Genomic DNA, 23,855 nt, shown 5'->3' with positions numbered 1-23,855 from the left:
TGAGAGGGCGGGACCTGCTACACTACCAGCTGGAACAGCTTTTACCATCAGCACAGCAGACACTCGGAGGACACTAACCAGGGTCAATCCATGTAAAGCTGCAGGCCCGGACAACATCCCGGGACGAGTTCTCAAAGTTTGCGCTAGAGAGCTAGCGGATGTCCTGACATATCTTTAACATCTCCATCAGTCAGGCAACGGTCCCAAGATGCTTCAAAGCCTCCACCATTGTTCCAGTGGACAAAAAGGAAGTTGTTACTTGCCTGAATGACTACCGGCCCATTGCACTGACATTGGTAGTGGCAAAGTGCTTGGAGCGACTTGTCAAGTCACACATCACAGCTTGCCTCCCTGCCTAGTTTGACTCCTTCCAGTTTGCTTATCGCCCTAACCGCTCTCCAGAGGATGCAATATCAACCACCTTGCATTCAGTCCTCTCTCATCTGGATCAGACACCTATGCCAGAATTCTGTATATTGACTTTATTTCAGCATTCAATACCATAATTCCCCTGAAGTTGGTGGAGAAAATCCTTCAGATTGGTCCAGACAATAGCATCTGTCTCTGGATACTGGACTTTGACTGAGAGACCTAAAACTGTTCGTGTTGGAAACAACATATCCAGCTCCATCTCACTGAGCACAGGATCCCCCCCCAAGGATGTGTTCTCAGCCCTCTTTTTTTTTTTTACATTGCAGATACATGATTGTGTAGCAAGACACAAGGGGAATCAAATCATTAAGTTTGCGGATGATACCACAATGGTGGGACTCATCCGGGAAAACGAGAAGTCAATGTACAGAATAAAAGTAAAAGAACTGGAGGACTGGTGTCACAAAAATAACACTACAGTCATCACCAAACAGGCCCAACAGAGACTGCATTTCCTAAGGAAATTGAGAAAGGCTTACCTTCCCTCCCCTCCCCTCCAACGTCCTTAGAACCTTCTACAGGGGCGTGTTGAGAGTGTTCTGACATACTGCATATCAATGTGGTATTCCAGCTGCAGTGTGTCAGACAAAAAAAGACCTACATAGGAAAGTGGGAGGAGCAGAAAGGGTGATTGGAGGGTCTCTCCCCCCTGTAGAAGAGCTATTTCAGAGCCGCTGTAGGAAGAGGGGATTGACCATCATCAGGGATCACATCTACTGCACAAGTACTTTGAACTACTGCCATCAGGCAAAAGATACAGAAGCCTGAGAAGCAGAACCACCAGGATGGCGAACAGCTTCTTTCCATAAGTTGTCAGACTCCAAAACTGCTAACCACTACATTATGTCCACCCTATATTTATCACTGCTATTTATTACTTATCTATTAGACTTCATATTCTCTTATTTATTCCACTGTCATTACTCTGCTTGGTGTCTAGGGGTGGTGTGTGGATGTATGAGTGTGTGGACTGGTTGTGGTGGGGGGTAGGTTTGAGTCAGAGTTTATCTTATAGGGTATTTTAATGTGGATCTTATTATGGATTGTTATATTGCTGTTTTTCTCTTTTATGCTTGTATGGGGATCCCAAGTGAGAAAATGCCATTGCATTTTGTATACACTGCTGATTGTATGTGCTACTAAATGACAATAAAGTTTGATTTGACATGTAGACTGGTTGGGCGAACTCACATGCACCCTCGAGGACCCAGCTGAGGGTGTAGAGCTGGTCCACTACGGCCGGGACGAAAACCGCACTGCTCCTCCTGAATCCGAGATTCGACTTCCCGACAGACCCTACTCTCCAGCATCCCTTAATAGACCTTACCAGGGAGGCTGAGGAGTGTGATCCCTTTATAGTTGGAGCACACACTCCGGGTCCCCCTTCTTAAAAAGGAGGACCACCACTCCGGTCTGCCAATCTAGATGACTGTCCCTGATGTCCATGCGATGTTTTAGAGGCAACCACGACAGCCCCACAACATTCAGAGCCCTTTAGGAACTCCGGGCGGATCTCATCCACCCCTGGGGCCTTGCCACAGAGGACCTTTCCAACCATCTCAGTGACTTCGACCCCAGAGATAGGAGAGCCCACCTCAGAGTCCCCAGACTCTGCTTCCTCAAAGGAAGACATGTCGCTGGAATTTAGAAGGTCTTCAAACTGTTCTCCTCACCGACTCACGACGTCTCAAGTCAAGGTCAGCAGCACCTGATCTCCATTATACAGTGTTAATGTTGCACTGCTTTCCTCTCCTGAGGTGCCGGATGATGGACCAGAATTTATTCAAAGCAGTCAGGAAGTCGTTCTCCATGGTCTCACCGAACTCCTCCCATGTCTGAGTTTTTGCCTCAGCGGCCACCGAATCCGCTTGGCCAGCCGGTACCTGTCAGCTGCCTCCGGCATCCCACACGCCAAAAAGGCTCGATAGGACTCCTTCTTCAGCTTGACAGCATCCCTTACCACTGGTGTCCAGCAGCGGGTTTGGTGATTGCTGCCAGGCACCGACCACCTTATGGACACGGCTCCGATCGACCGCCTCAACAATGGAGGCGTAGAACATGTCCCCAGCCTTCCCCGGGACAAGACAAGTTCTGCCAGAGGTGGGTGTTGAAACCCTTTCGGATTCTGCTGGCCATTCCCAGCAAACCCTCACAATACGTAAAAAAAATAATAATAATAATAATAATTTTTCCTGACAAATTTTTGGGGGGAACTTTGTTTTTTTTTGTGTATGTAATATGTTATGACAAAAGGACAAGGACAGAAAGTTACTCAAATAGAAACGACACTTGTGAACAGGAACTGTTGTGACTACTGGACAATTGGCAATTAGCTGTACTAAGAAATCTGTACAACAATATGGAATTGGTGAGCTGATCCTTAAATGCTCTCGACAGGCTGTTCTCTACAAGGAGAACTGGTAGTGGTGAACACTCATGCCCAGGTGGAGCTTTCATGTCTGAATATGTGCAGGATAGCTGGGGACATTGGCGACCGCTGTGCCTGGCCCCGCCCGAAGTTGAAGACTTGGTGCTGTGGTGGTCGGGTTGGTTCTGCTGGGGTTCGGAGCATTCTTGCATCATCGGATGCTAGGGATGTAACGATACATCCAAAATCGATTTAATAACGATGTAAACTGCTTAAACCAGGGACGGCAGTCCTGCAGGAGGTTCCCTAATCAAACTGCAGCTGATTCCAATTAACAGGATCGTTATCAGGCTTGTGCCGAGCTTGCTGATGAGCTGATCATGAATCAGCTGTGTTGAAAAAGGGAAATATCCAGAACCTGCAGGACTCCAGCCCTCGAGGACCGGATCTCACCATCCCTGGAATATGCATTGATGTCAAAAATAAAAGCATAGATTCAAAACACCATGTTAACTGTAATGCCTTGCGCAGTTTTCCATCTTTTCTCGCCCGACCCTTTTTGGGGACAGACACGTTTTGCGGATATCCAGTATTGTTTGGTGGGTCTTTGTAGACACCAGTAAAAACTTGGTTCGATCTTTGTAAGTAATCAATTTAATGTTTTAAGTTTTGTAGGTGGCTCCTCGTTTACTTAAAGAGGTAATTTATTGTCTGTGTGTTGATTGCCTGTGGCCACTGTATCAGATGAATTACACTTGTGGTGAAATACATGTCACTTGTTGCAGAGCCGTATATAGCATAAGGGTCTAGCTGCAGACGCTGGGCAAATGGAGCTCTACCAGAAACACGTGACCTCTACTGGAAAGACTTTGAGCGACGCACGAAACACATTTTTTAAGCAAATAATTTTTGAAAACAAATTAATAACTTTAGAAACTATTTAGTTTAATTTGAGCAAAACAGTATACAAACATGTAGAAAATGTGAATATAAACAAAGTATACAGCATCAACAACACAACTCCACCGGAGACGCGTTGCCTCTGAACGAAGCCCGACATACAGACGGACTAAACATAGTCCGTGCATGTACAACGTCTTCAAATAAACCGTGATTTAAATATCTACCTTTTTTTAATATATTTTTTTAATAAGGAAATCGAACGTTTGGGAAGGACATCGAGGAGGGAGGGTTAAAACAAAGCAAGCCTTGTTGGTATTTCATAATTTAAAGAATTTATAGTCCCTCTTTTTGTTTTGTTTTGTTTTCCTTTTGTCTTGTTCGAATGCACGGTTCTATGTTATGTTGTGCGCTCAGTTTGCAATTCTCATGTTCTATGGAGAAAGATTTGAAGTTGATTGATTTACTCTAAAAATATTTTATTGTTTGTGTATTATTACAGGGTGTTATCCTCAAACTTGTTTTCAATTGCATGTGACGCCTTATTTGTTTACACCTGAATAAAAAGTTATGAGTCCTTAATTGTGAGTTATTCCTAAGTTTTCAAGTACTTGCATTCGAGCCATAAGTTTTAAAATGCTTGAATTTGCAAGCGCGGGATTTCAAATGGAAAGGTGTTGTGCCTGTTAATGACACCGATCTACAAAGATGATCAATAAAAAATTACAGGTGTTGTAAACTTGAGCTGCCTGCAAAGTACAGAATGATGTACAGTACTTTCAGCACCCACTTCAACTGCCGTAAAATTTCTAGACACTGGGCTGGATAAAAGGGAAAGGAAATGGACAGTTTTGTTTTTGTTTTTAAATATAACTATGAGCGTTTTATGCCCCTTAAGACTCGGGGTACTGCAGCATGCTTAATCAAACAATCCTGCTCAATTGAGGAGTAGGCTTTCGAGAAGCATAAATGTGAAGTCAAACCAGTGGTCTCAAACATTTTATTTTATTTTATAGAGAATGATAGAGATTCAAATAATAAAAATGAACAGTTAAAGTATATTAACGTAATAAGTTTATTTGATATGAATAAAAGTATAAATTAAAATTATACAAATAAAGAACGGAGAGAGTAGAAAATAAATAAATCTTGTAAGATAATTTTCAGATTGACAGGAGCAGACCACCTGTTGCGCCCGGAGCATTTAAGGAATGGCACCATTGGTGTCACGTTAAAATAAGCCCTACAGTTAACATAGCGCTAGCTAGCAGCACCGTGTTGCACTTTTAAGTATCGCTGTCAGCTGTGGAGTGATCAGCGTGCAGGGCAAGCTTCCAAAAGTTGAAGACACAGCCGGTTTTTCACCTAATGGTCACCTAATGATCAATGCCTTGAATAAATAAAAGGAAGAAAAGGAAAATTTGTCATTGAGTGAATCCCAGTTGGAATCTTCAAGTGAATGCTTGTCTCTCTTTCAAGTTGGAGAAACTGCACTTAAATCAGATAACTTGACAGTGAAAAACCGCCAGACCAACAGTAGAAAATTGGACAACCGGTAAAGACGAGTACCTTTTCGCCTGTGACTAGTACACAGATTGACAGGAATATGGCTCACCAAAATGCTGATGCTGAGAAATCGGTGGAGCAACTCAAAATGGAGCGAACCACAGCGAAGAAAGTGTTTACTCGTCTGGTCAACAATGTTACCAGGACTTACAAGGACATGTCTGAAGAGGAGCTGAGGGACTGCTTCATTAGACTCACAAAAGAAGCAGAGAAAGTCATGGAAGCAAATGACGACCTGGAGGCTGGCTTCATTGCAGAGCTGGAGGCGAAGCTGGACACAGACGAGGAAGCTGTGTTGACAGAACAGCAAAAATACGACCTGGCAAAAGCTGCAAAGGAGTGTGAGTCAAAAGGAAACGAGGCCAAATCTCTGATTCAAGAGGCTCTTTGGTTCAACTTTGGAAATGTTGAGGTGTCCACAGCACTGCAAGCAGCCCAAACTGTGTGTGATCATGTTTCCACAATACGGCCTGAAGGGAACCAGGAGGCATTTGACTTCATGCTGAACCACCTACAAGACAGCAAAAGAGGTGCATGGCCGGTGGAAGAGATGGATCCCACCAGGAGAGCAGAGGAAACTGCAAGGCCACTTGAAGGAGCTAGAACTGTTACTCCCCAAGCTGATATCGAGGAAGGCGGACTTCATACAGGCAAGGATAAAAGAGGACTTCAACAAAATGCGGGCATCCATGACCCCAAGTTATCCCATTCCAACTATAAAACTAAGACCGACTTCCCTTCCCAAGTTTGCTGGTATCAAACGTGAATTTCACAGATGGAAAAAGGACTGGGAAGCGCTCCAAAGGCAGGGCAAGCCAACTGGTTCGCAGGAAGTGAAAAAGGTTCAATTGTTGGACAGTGTGGACGACAGAGTCACAAGAGACCTTCGCCTCACCACCTACAATACTACAATACTTTCATGTCCTTGAAAATCGCTATGGCAACCCAATCACAATTGCGATTGAAATAGTGGAAGAGCTGCAAAGGATGCCAGCTGTCAAAAGCCACCAGCCACGCAAAATAGTGGAGTTGATTCAAGCTGTGGAGAAGGCACTCCAAGACTTGAGTGACCTCGGGGACACGGGGGCTATAAAAAATCCACTAGTAACAAAGTAAATTGAAAGCAAACTTCCAGAAAACCTTAAAAAGGAATGGCTTTTCTATGTTGCCGACAGGAGGTTTTCTGTGAGAGCAGACAACCGGTTCAACAATCTCTTAACTTTCCTTAAAAAGCAAGAAAACATTTATGAGCAGCTTGAGCAACTGAGGGAAGAGGAACTAAGTAAAAGAGAAATCCGGACTGACCTGAAACAAGCCAGAACCAAATCCACAAAGTTGGAGAGTGGCCACATCGGTTGTGTGGTCTGTGGTGATGGGAAGCACAGGAAGAAGCTCTACTTCTGCAAACAGTTTAAAGGGCTAAAACTTGCAGAGACGAAAGCTGCTGTGGGAAAACTTGGAGCATGCAGGAGGTGCCTTGAGATTCATGATGATGGTTCATACTGCAATCCTTCCTTTTTGTGTAAAAGTCAAGACTGCAAAGATGAGCACACGGCTGAGCATCACTACTATCTGTGCCCCAGTGCTTTAAAAAAGAGCAGTACAAGTCAGAAAAAGAGCAAATCCAGTTCTGAAGAGGGGAAACGCAGATGGAAATACACGGAGGAGCAAGAGGAATTTTTCAGCAAACTCCCACCAGAATTGGCTAAACAATGCCGAGATGTGTTTTTAAACACATCATCAAGAGCTCTCAATACTTTGAAAGAGCAACCAAGCCTTCTGGTAGAAAGTGGACTGCAAGAACTGCCAGTAATCATAATGCTTCTAGAGGTCACAGCCAATGCTGGACTAAAAATTGGGACGTTAATTGATTTGGCCTCAGATACCAAATACATAAAGCCGCAAGGAAGTTGAACCTCAGAAGTGAAGAAATTTGTCTCCTCCATGGAGTTGAAGGGATGAAAGTTTGTGTGGAAACAAAGCTGTACCTTTTAAAGATCAGAGTAAAGACGTCAAAGAGCACCCTGAGATCACATCAGATGACTTGTTATGGACTAGATCACATTGCAGATGTCCACAAAAAAAAAAACACTCGATGAACTTCTGAGGCCAAAGGAGATAAACTTGCTCATAAGCCACATAAGTCAGCTGGCGCCTCAAAGAGTCAGAACCATCAGAGACTTCGTGCTTTGGGATGGACCACTCGAGAAGACAGTTGGTGGGACACATCCTGACCTCTTTGAGGACGTAACTGTTTCAGCCCACATGAATAAGACGCATTTTGCAAGGTCAATGAAAGCAGCAGCTGCAAGGTACAAGGAGGTTATTGGCTGTGTTTCAGAGCTGCACCTACCAGACCAAGAAGTCACCACCACAGAGTTCCAGGAGTCAAGCACCTTAACTGCAAATCGTGACTTCCTAGAGTGGTCGAAGTGGGACAGTATTGGTGCAGCATGCAAACCAAAATGTGGCGGCTGTCGCTGTGGAAACTGCCAGCCAGGAGGCAAAGCAATGACTCTTGCTGAAGAGAAGGAGCTTGAAGTGGTGAAGGAAGGACTCACCTATGTCTCAAGTGACAACCACAGCAAGGATCTGCATTGGCACGCCAGATATCCTTGGCTGGGAGATCCTGCTTCCCTGCCCAACAACAAAACAACAGTTGAGGCTACGTTCCTTAGAACTGAGAAGCAGTTGGCCAAAGAACCAGAGTGGAATATCGCTTACGCTGCTCGGGTACATGATATGGTGGAAAGAAAGGCTGAAACAAAGTTGTCCAAGAACACAATTCTCAGCTGGACTGGGCGTCTGATACGTGAGTCACCTCATAGCTCCTAACCCACACTCAGTCACGATCCCAGTGAGTCTTGTGTGGAACAGCAGCCACAAGTTCAGAGGAGTGAGTTTGAATGACCTACTGATGAAAGGTCCGGATGTCCTCAATCAGATCCGTGGCGTCCTCCTCAAGTTTCGGAGTGGAGTGTATTCTGCTTTGGGGGACATAAAAAATATTTTTAACTGTGGCTGGAGGACAAAGAGGTGTATCTGCATAGATTTATCTGGCGAGATTCAGAGGATGCGTACTTGGAGGAGTATGCGATCACAAGGGTGAATATTGGCGATAAACCAGCAGGGTGCATTGCACAGCTTGCAATCCGCGAAACTGCTGACCTTCCTCCTTTCATCCACCTCAAAGAGGAACGTCAGGTTCTCCAGCAAGACAGCTACGTTGACAACATCCTCACATCCCACAACAACCTTGATCAGCTGAAGACCATCACTGAAAATGTGGAGAAAATCCTCAAAGCTGGAGGGTTCGAACTCAAGCCCTGGATTTTTTCTGGGCAAAGTGGGAGGAACGGAAGCAACACCAAACTGAAGGAGGCCAAGATAAAGTCTGTGGTCCTGCCAAATCAAATGCGTAATGAGGACAATAAAGCACTCGGTCTAGGGTATCTGGTGGAGGAGGACAAGCTTCATGTTATGGTCGGAGTCAACTTTTCAAAGAGAAAGAAAAAGATGAGACTTGGCCAAGACCTCCATTATGATCAAGTAAGAGACCAAACACCAAACCCGCTAACACGACGAGAACTTCTTAGCCAAGTTTCAGGGCTCTATGAACTGGTCGGGCTGGTAATTCCTATGAAGCAAAAAGAAGCTATACTAGTGAGACTGGCATTCCAAGAGACAAAGCAGGAAAGTTGTCCAGTCAAGAACTCATGGGACATAGCTCTCTCGCACGGCTTAAGAGAGGATGCAATTCAGCTTTTGGAGGAGTACATCCAACTTGGTAAAGTCAAGGTCACCAGAACCTTAACTCCCCCATGCTATACTGGAAAACCTGTGGCATTCACATTCTCAGACGGAAGCGAGCATGCCTTTGAAGAAGTGATGTACCTGAGGTGGAACTCAGATTAAGGCACAATCATCAGGCGCATGGAGTCAAAGGCCAAGTTAACTACCCTGGACTGCAAAGGCGACGTCGTCAAAGCAGAAATGTGTGGAGCAGTGTTTGCTTCACGGCTAAAAAAGTACTTTGAGCATCATAGCCAAATCCAAGCTGAGGCGTGGTACCATTTCATCTATAGCCAAACAGTCCTTGGGGCTATACAGTGTGAAAGCTATGGCTTTCAGACATTTTTTGCAAATCGGATCAGCGAGATTCAAAATAACACTCAAATTCAAGACTGGTGGTGGATCCCAGGTTCACAAAACATAGCCGACATAATCACCACAGGAGGCAGCCCTCAAGACCTGGATGAAGACTCAGAATGGCAAAATGGGTCCAAGTTTCTGAGTCTGCCGGTGAAAGATTGGCCGATCAAATCAGCTAAAGAGCTAGCAGCCACTGCCAGAGAAAGTGTCGATATGTTGCAGAAGAAGGCATTTGTTGCTGTTTTGACAAGGACCAAGGAAATGAAACAAGAGTCAAACCAAAGTCTAAGCCAGGTCCACACTGAGCTAAGGAGACCACCAGCAGTCATCCAGAGTCTTGTGGACATTGAGCAGATTAGTGACTTAAGTCGACTTGTCAAAACAGTTGCTTGGATTTGGAGGGCAGCAAAAAAGGTCCTCGGGCAAAGAAGTCAAGTCCAAAGTGGGAGGTCGTATCTTCTCAAGGAGTCATCTCTGTAAGAGAACGAGAGGATGCCCTAAGATACATTTTTCTTGCAGCGCAAAGAGGCACAACCTTCCCAAGTATTACCACTGACAGGCTTGTAGTCTACAGAGACAAAGAGTCTGGGCTTCTACTCTGTGGTGGCCGAGGGAAAGCCTTCAAAGAACATCAAGTTGGAGTCCCCATCTTGCCATATGACACCTGGGTGTCAACCCTGATCACTCGGGAGGCCCACAATTATAGCCATGATGGAGTGGCTGGAACCTTACTCAAAATGAGAAGGATGGCATGGGTCATAAGAGGCAGACGGATTGCCCAAAAAGTTGTCGATGGCTGCATGACCTGCAAGAGCAAGAAAATACCAGCAAGTAATGGGTGACTTGCCACCACCTGTTGTGCCCTTTGAATTCACGACAGTTGATCTCTTTGGCCCCTACCAAGTAAAAGATGACATAAAGAAGAGAGTCACATTAAAGGTCTGGGGGGTTGTCTTCTGCTGTATGGCCTGTAAGGCAATCCACATGGAACTGGTGAATACCCTATCCACCGAAGGGTTTCTGATGGCCTACCAAAGGTTTACGGCAATGAGGGGGCACCCCCGAAAGATTTGGTCAGACCCTGGCACGAATTTCATTGGAGCAAAGCCAGTCCTCGAGGAACTGTACAGATACTTGGACAGTCTGAACAAAGCAGCCTTGGAGGAAATGACAGCAAAAAAAATGGAACTGAGTGGATGTGGAAGGTTCATCCAGCTGATTCACCACACAGAAATGGCGCTGCATAAGCTGCAGTGTGTGTTGTAAAGAGAACACTACAAGGCCTTGGAAAAGAGTCTGTGCTGATTTACAGCGAGTTCCAAACAACTCTTCAAATAGCAGCCAGCCTAGCAAATAACCGTCCGATTGATGCCAGGGTGCAGAGCAGAGAGGGCTGCATTCAATATGTTTCACCAAACACGCTGCTGCTCGGTCGAGCATCTCCAAGCGGGGACATTAAAACATTCAACTTTTCCAGCTACCCATACAAGAGGCTGAGAGCAATGCAAGCGTAAGTGAACAAATTCTGGAGTCAATTAGCTGGTCCCAAACTTTTGTAAGAAGCAAATGGCATACGACAGAGAAGAACGTCACTGTTGGAGACATTGTTTGGCTAAGTGACCAGAATGCGCTCAGAGGTCAATTCAAGCTAGGCAGAGTTGTCAGCACCAATCCAGACACCAAAGGCATCGTGAGGGACGTTAACATCAGGATCTTTACCAGCTACAGTGTTTCTGTGGCAAGAGCTCAGAAAGCGCAAAACAACCAACCTGCCTCTGATGGACAGAAGGAGAAGATCCAACCTACTATCCTCCACAGGGATGTCAGGCGGCTCGACGTCTTGTTACCGGTTGAAGAACAGATGGACAGCCAAGTCAGGACATTATCTTGAATGTTTCATGAACTATGTGCAAAGACTAGAAAGTTTGCCTTTAAAGGAGGCGCCCTTTTCTAAGCTTCCATTTAGGAAGGCCGAGTGGGAGGTGTGAAGTCAAAACAGTGGTCTCAAACATTCTTTTAATTTGATAGAGAATGATAGAGATTCAAATAAATAAAAATGAACAGTTAAAGTATATTAACGTAATATTAAGTTTATTTGATATGAATAAAAGTAGAAATTAAAATTATACAAATAAAGAACAGAGCTGATGTAGAAAGTAGTAAGATCATTTTCAGATTGACAGGAGCAGACCAACTGTTGCGCCCGGAGCATTTAAGGAGTGGCACCGTTGGTGTCACGTTAAAATAAGCCCTACAGTTAGCATAGCGCTAGCATTTCACCGAATGGTCACCTAATGGGCACCTAATGATCAATGCCTTGAAAAAATAAAAGGAAGAAAAGGAAAACTTGTCATTGAGAGAATCCCAGTTGGAATCTTCAAGTGAATGCTTGTCTCTCAAGTTGGAGAAACTGCACTTAAATCAGATAACTTGACAATAAATGTTTTATGTGTAAACCAACTTTAATTAAATTGAAAGGAAATGTGACATTGTTTTCCTCTCTTCTTAATCACTCAATGTTCAGTCAATAGTTATAATTTTACAGCAATGTGCATGACTGTCAAATTAAGTGAACAGACAAGTTCACTTAATTTGCTGACGTGTCTAGTACAGCGCCACGTCAATATATATGCATTTTCTAACTGACTTCAAAATTCACAGAGGCTAATGCTTTTTTGAAATAATATTTCCATCACGACATAAATCAGATTCCATCCACCTAGTTGTTCAGACAAACCAACGTAAAGCTTATAAGACATGATGTATTGCAATGATGCTACATTTGCCATTCGATGGTGCTGCGCTACAACTTTGGTGTTCAAATGGGGGTCACGTGTTTCTGGTGGTGATGAAAGCGCCAACAATCTTAGTTAAAACAGCTAAATATATTCGAAAATACAAATAATACTACTTAACGTTGGTTTGAGTTAAGATTATGGTTATGTTTAGTGTTATAGTTATGTTTAGGCTTAGTAAAAAAGTAAGATGGAATTGTAGGTCACGTGTTTCCGGTAGAGCTCCTCTCGCCCATGGTCTGCAGCTTGACCCTTCTCGTCTATAGAAAGAGTTTGGCCAACTCCATTTGTGTGATTGGTCAACTGCTGGTCATATGACATATGGACGCCATCTTGTTACCCTGCTGAAAACTGAGTTGGCCAAACTCTATATATGGCTCTGACTTGTTGAACATCGGTTTAGTCTGTCATTTGATTTTGATTCGATTTTTATTCATCTCAATCAAGCACAGTAATAAAAACACAACAAAGGAAAGAAACAAAAAAGCACAATATGATAAGATGCATGTTTGAGAAGGGGCAGAAAGTAGCTAAACTTATCAAGTTTAGTTTTATCATTTAAAATCAGAATCCATAAAGAAATACACAAGTATTTCAATGCATTTTAAAATATTAAAATAAGTTTAAGGACAAACCTCTTTATGAAGGAAAACAGTAATAGAATCAACACGAATCCTCAACAAAGCTTCTAGAGCTTCATTCTTCATAGCATCTGTCTTGCGCAAAAAGCAGAGAATGTGTTGCAAGGGCAAAAAAATATTAAACTTAACCACAAAGCACTGATAAGACAAAAATGTAGTTAAACAGTCAAAATTATTAGATAATTTTCGACCTTTTTTTAAATATATAAAGTTACAAAAAGTTAATGTTTGTAACACGAACAAAATGTAGATGTAAAAATGAAAACATCATTTGGTTTCAAACGTGTCATTTTGTAACAACAAAAAATCTAATCGAATATCGGGAACTGAAAGTCGAATCGAATCGGGCTTGAGTAAATCATTGCATCTGTCACGCCGCAGTAAGCGGGCCTGTGTTGCTCTTATTTTGGTCCATCCACTTCTGGTTTTAATTTGAAAGAACTAACGACCACTCTCATTCTAGGTCACTTGCACTTCCTCCTGCCATGCTCAGTTCCAGTTCCTGATTGCTTCCACCTGTCTCCAATTACCCACCTAATAAATAGACGGCATCAGCCACCTCCCAGTGTTGAAGTGTCACGCGCCGTTAATGGAAGCATTCTCACAGCTCTTGATCCAAAGTCCTTGTTTGCCTTGCCTTGCTCCTGTCCCTTGTTGAGTGGAGCGCTTTTAGTTGTCCCTTTTTTTTTTAAGTGCCCTGTTTTTTCTCCAGTTTTGAGCAACTTGTGTTTAGCGTTTTTTCCTTCTGCGAGAGGTGATTTTTAGTTTGTAAATAAACTGCTGCCGTTGAGGTAAACCTACTCCCTACGCCTGGGTCCTCCCTTCCTCGTGTCAGCATCTGATGCTGAAAATAATGGCGGATGGGCAGAACAAGGAAACAGAACTGTCCACTGGCGTTGTGAGTACAGTTGCTGGAATGCAGACCTGCCTATCCAAGACCTGTGATGACATTTCATGGGTGAATAATGACCGAGCAGCATCCACTGACGCCACGGCTAGAAGGAGAATGGACATAGTCACAAAGCTGTGCGATCTGGACAGGATTGCATGACTTGAGGCAACTGTTACCAAAAATCTAGATGGAGATGACAGCGACTGAAAGTGGGTCTGGGTGCGGGCTCGCATGCATCCTCTGCTATTCAGCGCAACTAGACTGAACATAATGGATCAAATCAACTTATGATTAACATCACTGGACATGACAAGAAGAACTGATGGAGACACACGTTTCATTGGGACTGAATGACAACGATGTGCCGCAGTGTATTTTAGATCAATATAAGAATCAAGGTCTTGATAATTAACTCATTCACTCCCAGCCATTTTCACTGAAGCAACCCTCTTTGTTCCCGGCTGTTTTACTGGATTTTCCACAGAATATTCTGTTCAATTGCTATAATTACCTACCAAAAGAAAGATTAGAGTCTGTTCTTTCCTCAGGAAAAAAGTATATTTGTATCTGTTTCCGTTTTGCAGCAATTAGCATTAGAATATAGGTAAGTTTCATCATTATTCACAAACCTGGCTGATCTCTTATACTCTGCTGCCACCTGCTGGCCGTTTTTTGTAATAACTACCATTGCTATAAGCGACCTCTTCATGTCAGAAGCTGTATCAAAGCCTTCTGTATGCTCTAGCATAAAAAACATAAAAACTTATAAATGTTTTTGGGAGTGCAGGACAAAGTATTATAAAACGTATTTATACATTGTTTGGTTTGAATGTGTTAATGCGTCTTAAATGTATTCTGGGGACGGGGATTAATAAGCCTTAACTTCGTCCCATCAAACCTTTTTCTTTTTGGAAGCTGTATTGAGTATGTGTTGTGTTGGAAGCTGTTATAACAACATGGCCGAAAGGAAACGTATATTAAAAAACAAACAAATAAACCTCTGTTACTGCCATTATGTCCTCAAATATTTCACCATCCTCTTCCAAGACAACATGCACTTGTTTACTTTTCTTGCTATGTGTTAGTCTTGACCTGCACTTTAGAGCAAAATTATTTTCTCACTTTTTTTTTTCCCAAAAGCTGGGCATTTAGCTTTGACTCGCTCATGTGTTTTGCCATAGAACTTACAATCAACTTCATCATCCTTGCTTTTCTTTGTATTTTGTTTCACTCATGTATATATATTGTTCTATTTTATTTTGACATCTCACCAGCCTTACATATTTGTAGTTATCTAGTATCAGTCTATCTTCCCTGACGAGTCTCTCATCGCTGAGCTATTGGTGCCACACACACAATACGGTCCCTGATTAGGGAGTCCTTTATGTCACCAAAGTTGCATCCATTGGCCAGCACTCAAGTCTGTTACACACTTGTCAATGATTTCATCCATTCCTTGGTTCCTCATAAAGAACTTGTACTTTGCTCATTTAGATTCAAACAGCACGTCGCTCATATATATCACTTCCGCTCTTCCTGTGTGTTCTGCAACAACTAAAATAGTCCTCCGAAAACACATACTGCCAAACTAACAATCCTATTGTAACATGACCTACGTGAATCGTGGAGATCGATGAGAACGTTGGCAAGGAGACTACTACGTATGGTGAAGCTACTGTATCTTCCCAGCTAACATAAGTCAAGTAGTGGTGTGCGATACTGCAACTTTTGGTATCGATCTGATACCAGGTAGCTGTATCATCGAATTGCTTAATCACAATCCATTTTCAACATTTAAGTATTTTTGTGTAGTTTCATTTTTAAACAAAGGACAAATTAGGACAGTTTGTTGATAAATAGAAATTACTTTATCAATGTTTTTTTTCAGAAAACTTAAAACCATAACAAAATATTTGTAACAGTTTTTTAAGTGCACAAAGTGATCATAGGAGAACACATTTAAAGAAATTCTTTACCATATACTTTTCAGAAACTACAAATACAAAAAAAATGCCTCATTGCACTTATTTTGTGGATTTTTAACCTAAATAAACAAGATGTTAAAGATTATCATGCAACAAATATAAAACAACATATAAAACAAATTATTTTTCAAGTACAATACTATGTGTTCAGGCAATCTACGACAAAGATGAGATGCTAAGTCACGTGACTGCACACGATCGAAACACAAGAGGGGGAGGAAGGAGAGCAGGAGCAAGTCTGCCTGTGCTTGCTCTGCTCTGACAGACAGAAGTAGAGTGCACAGTCACATACCTGTATTCTGTTTGTCCAAACCACAGCAGTGCATAAAAGAGTCAAACTGAAACTAAACTACTAGATCGATATTACAGTGCCAAAATCAATCCGACTTAGTATCGATAATATCAATATTTGGATCAATCCGCCCACCACTATAGTCAAGTGTTACTCTCCCACCACAACAAACCATCCACAGCTTTACTATTTAAAATAGTGTGTACTCATAAAGTGTTACAATTAAGTTGTATTTTATTGTATAAATTTGATCTGCATGCTGTGCTACGCCCCGGGGTCTGCACAGAGACGGTGAGACCGAGAGCTTTCCGAAACAGCAGTGGAATAAATGTATAGAGATGTCACATAACTCACGTCTTACTGTTTATGGGTACACAATAATAATAATGCACAAAGCTGAACCACGACGATGATAACGACTCGTGACAAGTTTAGCCGTTATTTATTGTTGTAGTGTTTAACCCAAGCATCAGTTAAGCATTAGTTAATAGTGAGTTAATCATTTATAAAGCATGTTTCTGACATGAATAATCATTAGTATGTAGTTATAAACACAGTCATAAATAGTTTACCCATCGTTAATAAGTTAATCTATAATGTGCTCAATAATTGCTTTTTCATACTTTATAAATGATGGATTCAGCATTTCTAGATTATGTATTGCATCATTTACTAAGCAGCTATTTAGGAATCATCAATAGTTTCTCAAGATCATTAAGAGGGTGTATGTAAATGATTAACAAACTATTTGGATATACATGTATGCATGCACGTACATATAACTATTCAGACATGTAATGTCACGGTTAGTGTGTTAGTAGACACAAACAGCTCAAGCGATTGGAGCATTGACAGCAACTGTGTTCCGTTCCACCTCAACACGCTTGAAAACAATAGACATGGTCCTTCCTCGACTGAACATCCTCAGAACGTTTTTGTACCGAGACACCACCTGATCCGGAGTTTGGGCTGCAATTCAGAGGACAAAGAATTGGTGTTATCCACAGTAAAACATGGTTACATTGGCTTGCATGCATGGTTGCATGTAGAGTGCAACAATTTATTGGCAACTAATAAATTATTAAATTAAGCAATAATTATTAATAGTTGATGAATCATTTAGAAATATATGTTGTTGTTTTTTAATTGTCCAAATACTCAGAATTTTGGCTCTTCAAGCAGTAAACATTTTTCAGTTTCTGTAGTGGTCCATGAAAGCGGACTGATTATCTTTGTTTTGAACCATAATAAAACAATAGCTGTGGAAAACATTGATGGACATTTTTGCTTATTATCCTCACATTAGACTAAATCAGTAACTGAATCATTTATGTTGTTATGTTTATGCACTGTCTATATAAAATAATGTCCTGTTTTAGAAAAAGAAGGATGGAAATATAAACCATTTATTAATTGAAAAAATAAGATTAATAGATTACTAAAAAAAAATGTTAAGTTGGAGCCCTAGTTGTATGGTTTCGATGCAACTGACTGCTACCTCTGAATGGACCCTTCGTTAGTTCACGCTAAGAAAAATCACCCCCACAATGTCAAATCATGTGAGAAGTACCAGCCAGGACAGGAACAATTGAACAATGAGCAATTACCTCTCTTATGAGTTTTTGGTTCAATTTTCTTTGACTTCTTAGACTTTTTGTCTTTTCCCTTCTTCCTCCTCTTCTTCTTGTCCTCTGATTATTATGTATTAGAGGAGTCAGACATGGCATCAGAGGAATCTTACTCTGAGCTGTCACACAAGGAAGATGAGGACAAGCGGATGCTTGGGTGACACCTGTGTCCTCTTTTAAGCACTGTTAAAATAAATAAATACAAACATTAGTCTAACATGGCACAGACATACAGACACATGCATGAGAGCCAAATGTACTATACTGTGTGTAGGAAGACTTACCTGATGCCAACTGTTCTTTTAGATAGTCTCTCTCCTTGGTAAGCTCATCAATCTTTTCCTTTTGTAACTCTACCCTCATCTGACACATCTCCAACTCGTGGGAATTTTTTCTTTTGTCTGCCAGCAGTGCAGTAGGGGCCATGGACACACCTAGTAATTGAAAGAAATTTTAATAAATGCATCTAGTACATTAAACCAACTCAGTTTATCTTCAGACACTGGGGATTTTGGCATGACTAAATAGTGGTTCTAAAGTGAAACCATATCAAGTCTAGATAATAAAAAAAATGTATTTCTCTTTTAGTTACTTGAGGTGATTTTCTATGGTGTGATGTAGCTATGCAATAAGTAAACCTTCTTAATCAGCCCATTCATATCATATCAAATACATTGTTTTTTAACACTTATTTAGCGTTACAACATTTTATTGTATTATCAAACGGTAGCAATGGGAATGCTAATGGCCTTTCACCATGCATGTATCCAGGGTGGGGGTTGTAAAAAAAAAAAAAAAAAAACTATTTTCGGGTACTTTTTAAAATATTAATATTATGTCTGTGAATTAGCCGGGCTTTGGTGGTTATTTGCAGGTTAAGTCATTCGGGGCCTACAGCTAAACTTACTGACAAGCTAACCCTCATCGTACGCATCCATAATGTTTTTTAGCAAACCAAGCAACATACTCACCACGATTGCCACTGGCGGCCACCGCCAACACCGATGTGTTTACTTCCACGCCGTGTCCGCCCGAGTGTCTGAGGTTGCTTTTCCCCCATAATCACGTCGGCTATGGTCTGCACTTGCACTTATCTACTCAACGGATAAGCTCCGTGTTGAACACACATATGTGGTCACCCAGGCGGGGAAGCGAACTCACGCCAACCTGCACCGAAGGGAAGTGACCGTAACCACTTCACCACCCGGAGCCCCCAGCCGTGTTAAACCTTCACTAACACGTTGATGACGTCGTACGAGCGGATATTATTTTCTCGCATGTTGATGACGTGTACAACGCGTGGTATACGGATCAGATCATAACAACGCAGGATGTCTTCATAAAATCGCCACCGTTTAATGCTTCATCCCCCTGGCAAACAATGAGCAAATTCACCCGACTGAATAAGCTTATTATTAAAGAAACCACTAAAAGAAACGCCCTAAAATTGATAAAGTGGCTCCAGAAGAACTCAAAAAGGGGATCACTGATATAAACTAATATATTACTAGCCTCCCAGGAAAACATTCTCGGCATACGATCCTATATATTTACAGTATCAAAAATGGAGAACATTTGAGACAGTACTTAGTAGAAACAGCATGACTTATGTTTTCAATTTGTTAAACATAAACTAGAGGACTTCAGACATTTTACAACTTGCCTTAAATACATGTATAAATGATATGCTTAATGATGTTTACAGGAGGAATATTTTGTATATTTTTCATTAAAGAATTATAACTGTAATTCAACTCTATTATTGGGGTTTAAGGAACTGAGTGATAAAAGAAAAAGGGGGTTTTCAAAGCAGCACATCCTTTCCACTTTTTAAAGAAATAGTGACCATCTCACCACAAACTCCCCCACCCCCGCCTACCTTCTAAATGATCTTCAAAAACTATTGACGATTCCTAAATAGATGCTTAGTAAATGATGCAATACATTATCTAGAAATGCTGAATCTAGCCTTTATAAAGTATGAAAATGCAATCATTGAGCCCGTTAACATATTTATGATTGTGTTTATTAACTACATACTAATCATTATTCATGTCAGAAACATGCTTTATAAATGTCACATTTTGGTTCTGTTTTCCTTGTGTGTCTCCCTTGGTCTTGTTAAGTGTAACCCTGCCCTTCCTCTGTCAACCAATCAGTGCCATCAGCCACCAGTGTCTTACCCCAGTGTGTGTGTGCATGTGCGTCTGTGCGCGTGTGTGTGTGTGTGTTTAGTCTCCTGTTTCCCCTCTGTCTGCATCGATTCATTTTCGTTTTCCTCCTTTCAGTTGCCATTTGGAGTTTGCTTTTGTTTTGAATAATTAAATTCCTTCTTTCTTTCTTTTTTTTTTTACATCACCTCTGCCTCCTTCCCTGCATTTGGGTCCGCAACCACCACTACCCCCTGACAATAAATGATTAACTCACTATTAACTAATACTTAACTGATGCTTAATAGTGTGTACTCATTATAAAGTGTTACCAACTTTATTTATGTAGTGCATTTCACAACAGCCGCAGCAGTAATAAAGCGCTTTACATTTAACATGAATAATAAAACTAAAAGTACAACAGCAAATCACACATTGCTTCACTGTAATGCATAGACAGAGAAATACCTCATTCATGTTCACACATAATGATGCTTGCCTAACTGTTCATTCAATTTCAAAAGTAAAAAAATATATAATACTTTAAACAAAGAATTTAAATAAGTGTTCAGAAGTGTTTTTGTGAATTAAGAATCATCAACCCAAAAATAATCGCTAGATTAGCCGGGGAAAAATAATCATTAGACTAATCGACTAATCGTAAAGATAGTCAATAGATTAATCGGGAGAAAAATTGTTAAATAGTTCAATAAAGTACAACTGAACTCACTGTTTTGCTCCTGTTGCCTTTTTAAAACATACGGTAGCATGCATGCTACCATATATTTTCTTTTAAAATATTTTTATTGAAGTGTATATCAAAAGCAAAACATCCAGACATACGTAAAGGCTTACATAAATCATATACACCACCATTTTTTTAACGCTACTGTATGCTTTAGCATGTATGCTGCTTGTTTCTTGCATGGATGCGCCCAATAATCCTGTGAGCTTGTGTTAAATACAGAAATAGCACCCGTAATTGAAATTGCGCCTTTTAATCCGGTGTGCTTTATGGTTGCAAAAATGCTTTTACCGTTAAAAACATTTTAACAGACAATGCAATCTTATATTATGCAGCATTTATGTGTGTGACGGCTACATACTTACAGTCCTCATGGTAAAGTGTTTGTCCAAGATGATAGCTCCAGCTGTTACAAACTGTCCACATGTATGCACGCACACACACGCACACACCCACACACACGCGCACACGCACAAACACACACAAAGAAATTGGGTTGGGTGATTGAGTGAGAATGTTATCACATACAGTAATACCATAATCCAAAATGTCGAAGTAATCTGAACAACACTGATCTAAAACACACTCACCACTAGGCCACTCCACCATGGCACACCCAGGGAAACCACCTCAGTTAAGTGTATGAAGTGCAGTGGAACAGAGTAGGACATGATCATCAGGCCCAGCATCATCTGGCTCACCTATGACCATGCACAAAATATTAAAGGGACCGTTAAACGGGCTAAACATTGGTTTTGTAAAACTAGGTCTGTATGTAAAAATTATGTCAGCACTAAAACTCACCCCTCCTGAAAAACTCAGAAAAGATTCAAATGTTTTATTTTTTGAGGGTAACGGCTTTCAGCACATTTTGGGACGCCCACAAATTGGGTGGATACTGCGTTATTGACACCAGCCTTACAACTGTGGTTAGTGCCTATACTCTGTACTTTTAAAAACGGTTCCAGTGCTTAAACTGTTCTCAATCGGTACTTAAAAATTACAAAACTGCACATTCTTTGTCAAAAACAATAACCTTTTGTTTACAGGGTTAAATTGAACATAATATTATAAATAAAGGTGAAATGAGTCACTGTGGTAACTTGAAAGCCATAAATAAAAATATTGCCATCAAAATAGATTAAAAAATATACACCTAACTCTTCTGATTAACAGCTCACGACAGTGGTGGGACGCGGCGCAGTATTTGAAAATCACTCATTCCGCATATTCGCCTAAGTTAAAATAATTTTACTTTCTTCGCACTTCGCCTCACAGCAGCAAATCGAGCTGCGTCACACAGCGTCCTGTCTGTTGTCACCCGAAAACGGAGCGCAACACGGCCAGCCAGGACCGTATGGTGAGCAAGGAAGCAGAATGTCATGTCATGTCATGTTTCGGTTCTGTGGGGGTTGCGTTTTTGTCTGTTATGGTCGTCATCATCATAGGCAGCCAAGTCATCATCGTCACAGCCAGCCAAGTCGTCATCGTCACAGCCAGCCAAGTTGTCATCGTCACAGCCAGCCAAGTCGTCATTGTCACAGCCAGCCAAGGCGTCATCGTCACAGCCAGCCAAGTCGTTATCGTCACAGCCAACCAAGTCGTCATCGTCACAGCGAAGACGTCCTCATCACAGCTAACCAAGTCGTCCTCGTCACAGCCAAGAAGCCATAGCCCCAGCAAGTCAAATCAAGGCAAATCAGGTCCTGTCACGTCACACTCGTTCCAGTCATGGCAACCTGTCTACTCAAGTCCTGTTCAATCATGGCGACCAGTCTACTCACGTCACGTCCAGTCATGGCGACCTATCTACTCACGTCCCGTACAGTCATGATTGTCTGCTCACCTTTCTGCCTATGGTTGATAAAAGTACCACGCATTGCACTTGATTCCTGCTTCCCTACATTTCGCTCCAGTATCCCTCATCCACTCACATTCCCTCATGACAATACAGTGCTGGTAAGTGTATTTACTTGCTGTTGAATTGTACCGACTAGGGTTGCCAACTGTCCTGTATTAGCCGGGACGCCCCGTAAATTGGGCTAAATTGGTTTGTCACATAAATTGATTATCAACTCTTCTAAATGCTGCAAACTAAAATATAAATATAAATATAAATATAAATATAAATATAAATATAAATATAAATATAAATATAAATATAAATATAAATATAAATATAATGATTTGCTGTGTGTGACCTCTGTATGTGGAACAAAATGACAGACTTCCCCAACGCCCCCAGTTATAAAGCATCTCACAGGGAATGGATGACCAAGCATGGTTTCGGTGGGGGCTCGTTTGTCTGTGGCATCGATCAAACATAGATTCCCTCGGCGGTGTGAAGTTTTTCCAAGGGAAAAGGCTTGGAACAGCCTCGGAGGTGAAATGCTAATGTAGACTTGCATGCTGCCCTTTCCTGATAGTAAAATGTGGTCCTTCCTCCCGCCGAATCGCTCAAATCCACTTTTATTTTAGTTCTGTGTCGCAGAAAAACAAATTAAATGAAAGGTAAGGCTACTTTAATAAATTGTAAAACACAGGAAGAGCATCCCGGCATGATTTATATATTATATATATATTATATTTTTAGCCTATAGCATTGTTACAGTCGCTGTGCACCACACCGGAAGTCACAATCCACAGCGATTGCGTATTTATCGCCACAAAATGCAGAAGTGTTGGCAGAGCTGATTACACCTGTGTTTGGATGTTAATCCAAAACTAAGACACTTGGAGACAGTTATTGCCTCATTTGCAAATAAATGGTAAATCTCATCCAGCCGCTTGGCTGCCCTTTGTAGAAAAGCCAAATGACTTGGCTGTGGGACTTTAATAGTGTTAATTTTCATAATATATATATGGTGACATTTTAGGATGAGCCAAAAATGCATTCAAACCTTTAGAGGTGAAGTTAATGTGACCTTATCTAAGCTTTTGTCCAACTGTTAAATGTTTCAGTACTTTTTGCACTGGTTGCTGTTCTCTAATGAGGACCTTAACGGCACAATTCACAAACGTCAATGCTCGTCGAGATAGCATCATTAAGGAACGGCTGTTGCAGACTGGTGTACCTCAAATGGAATGGCCTGCACTTTCTCCAGACCGGAATCCTATTGAAAACCTGTAGATGCTGGAAACTCTGTACCCCAGAACCTCATTGACCTGAGAGCTGCCCTTCAAGAAGAGTGGGATGCCATGCCTCAGCCGACAATGAATCGACTTGTGAACAGCATGAGACGTCGTTGTTGATGCTCAAGGGCACATGACAACTTATTGAGATGTTGAAATTTGTTGTTGTGGTGTACC

At 41.6% G+C, this 23,855-nt stretch overlaps 1 long non-coding RNA gene and 1 pseudogene across 2 annotated transcripts in view; both read right to left on the bottom strand.

The window, feature by feature from the left end:
* LOC147170324 (uncharacterized) overlaps positions 1 to 23,855 on the bottom strand; it is a 44,554-nt pseudogene that overhangs the window by 13,019 nt on the left and 7,680 nt on the right. The window contains exons 2-3 of the transcript XR_015095761.1: positions 21,137 to 21,247; positions 20,912 to 20,962 (exon numbers count right to left, since the gene is read on the bottom strand). The product of XR_015095761.1 is annotated as an uncharacterized LOC147170324 (transcript). The remainder of the gene's footprint in view (positions 1 to 20,911; positions 20,963 to 21,136; positions 21,248 to 23,855) is intronic.
* LOC147170325 (uncharacterized) lies at positions 15,592 to 18,914 on the bottom strand. Its single transcript, XR_015095822.1, has 4 exons — positions 18,623 to 18,914; positions 17,936 to 18,085; positions 17,631 to 17,834; positions 15,592 to 16,992 (listed from the first exon to the last, which is right to left on the bottom strand). It is a non-coding gene; the product is annotated as an uncharacterized LOC147170325 (long non-coding RNA).

Source organism: Leptonotus elevatus, chromosome 8, assembly GCF_054856555.1.
Source record: "Leptonotus elevatus isolate MCC_2025b chromosome 8, RoL_Lele_1.0, whole genome shotgun sequence".
Lineage (NCBI taxonomy): Eukaryota > Metazoa > Chordata > Actinopteri > Syngnathiformes > Syngnathidae > Leptonotus > Leptonotus elevatus.
This window is presented reverse-complemented; position numbering and strand designations above follow the sequence as displayed.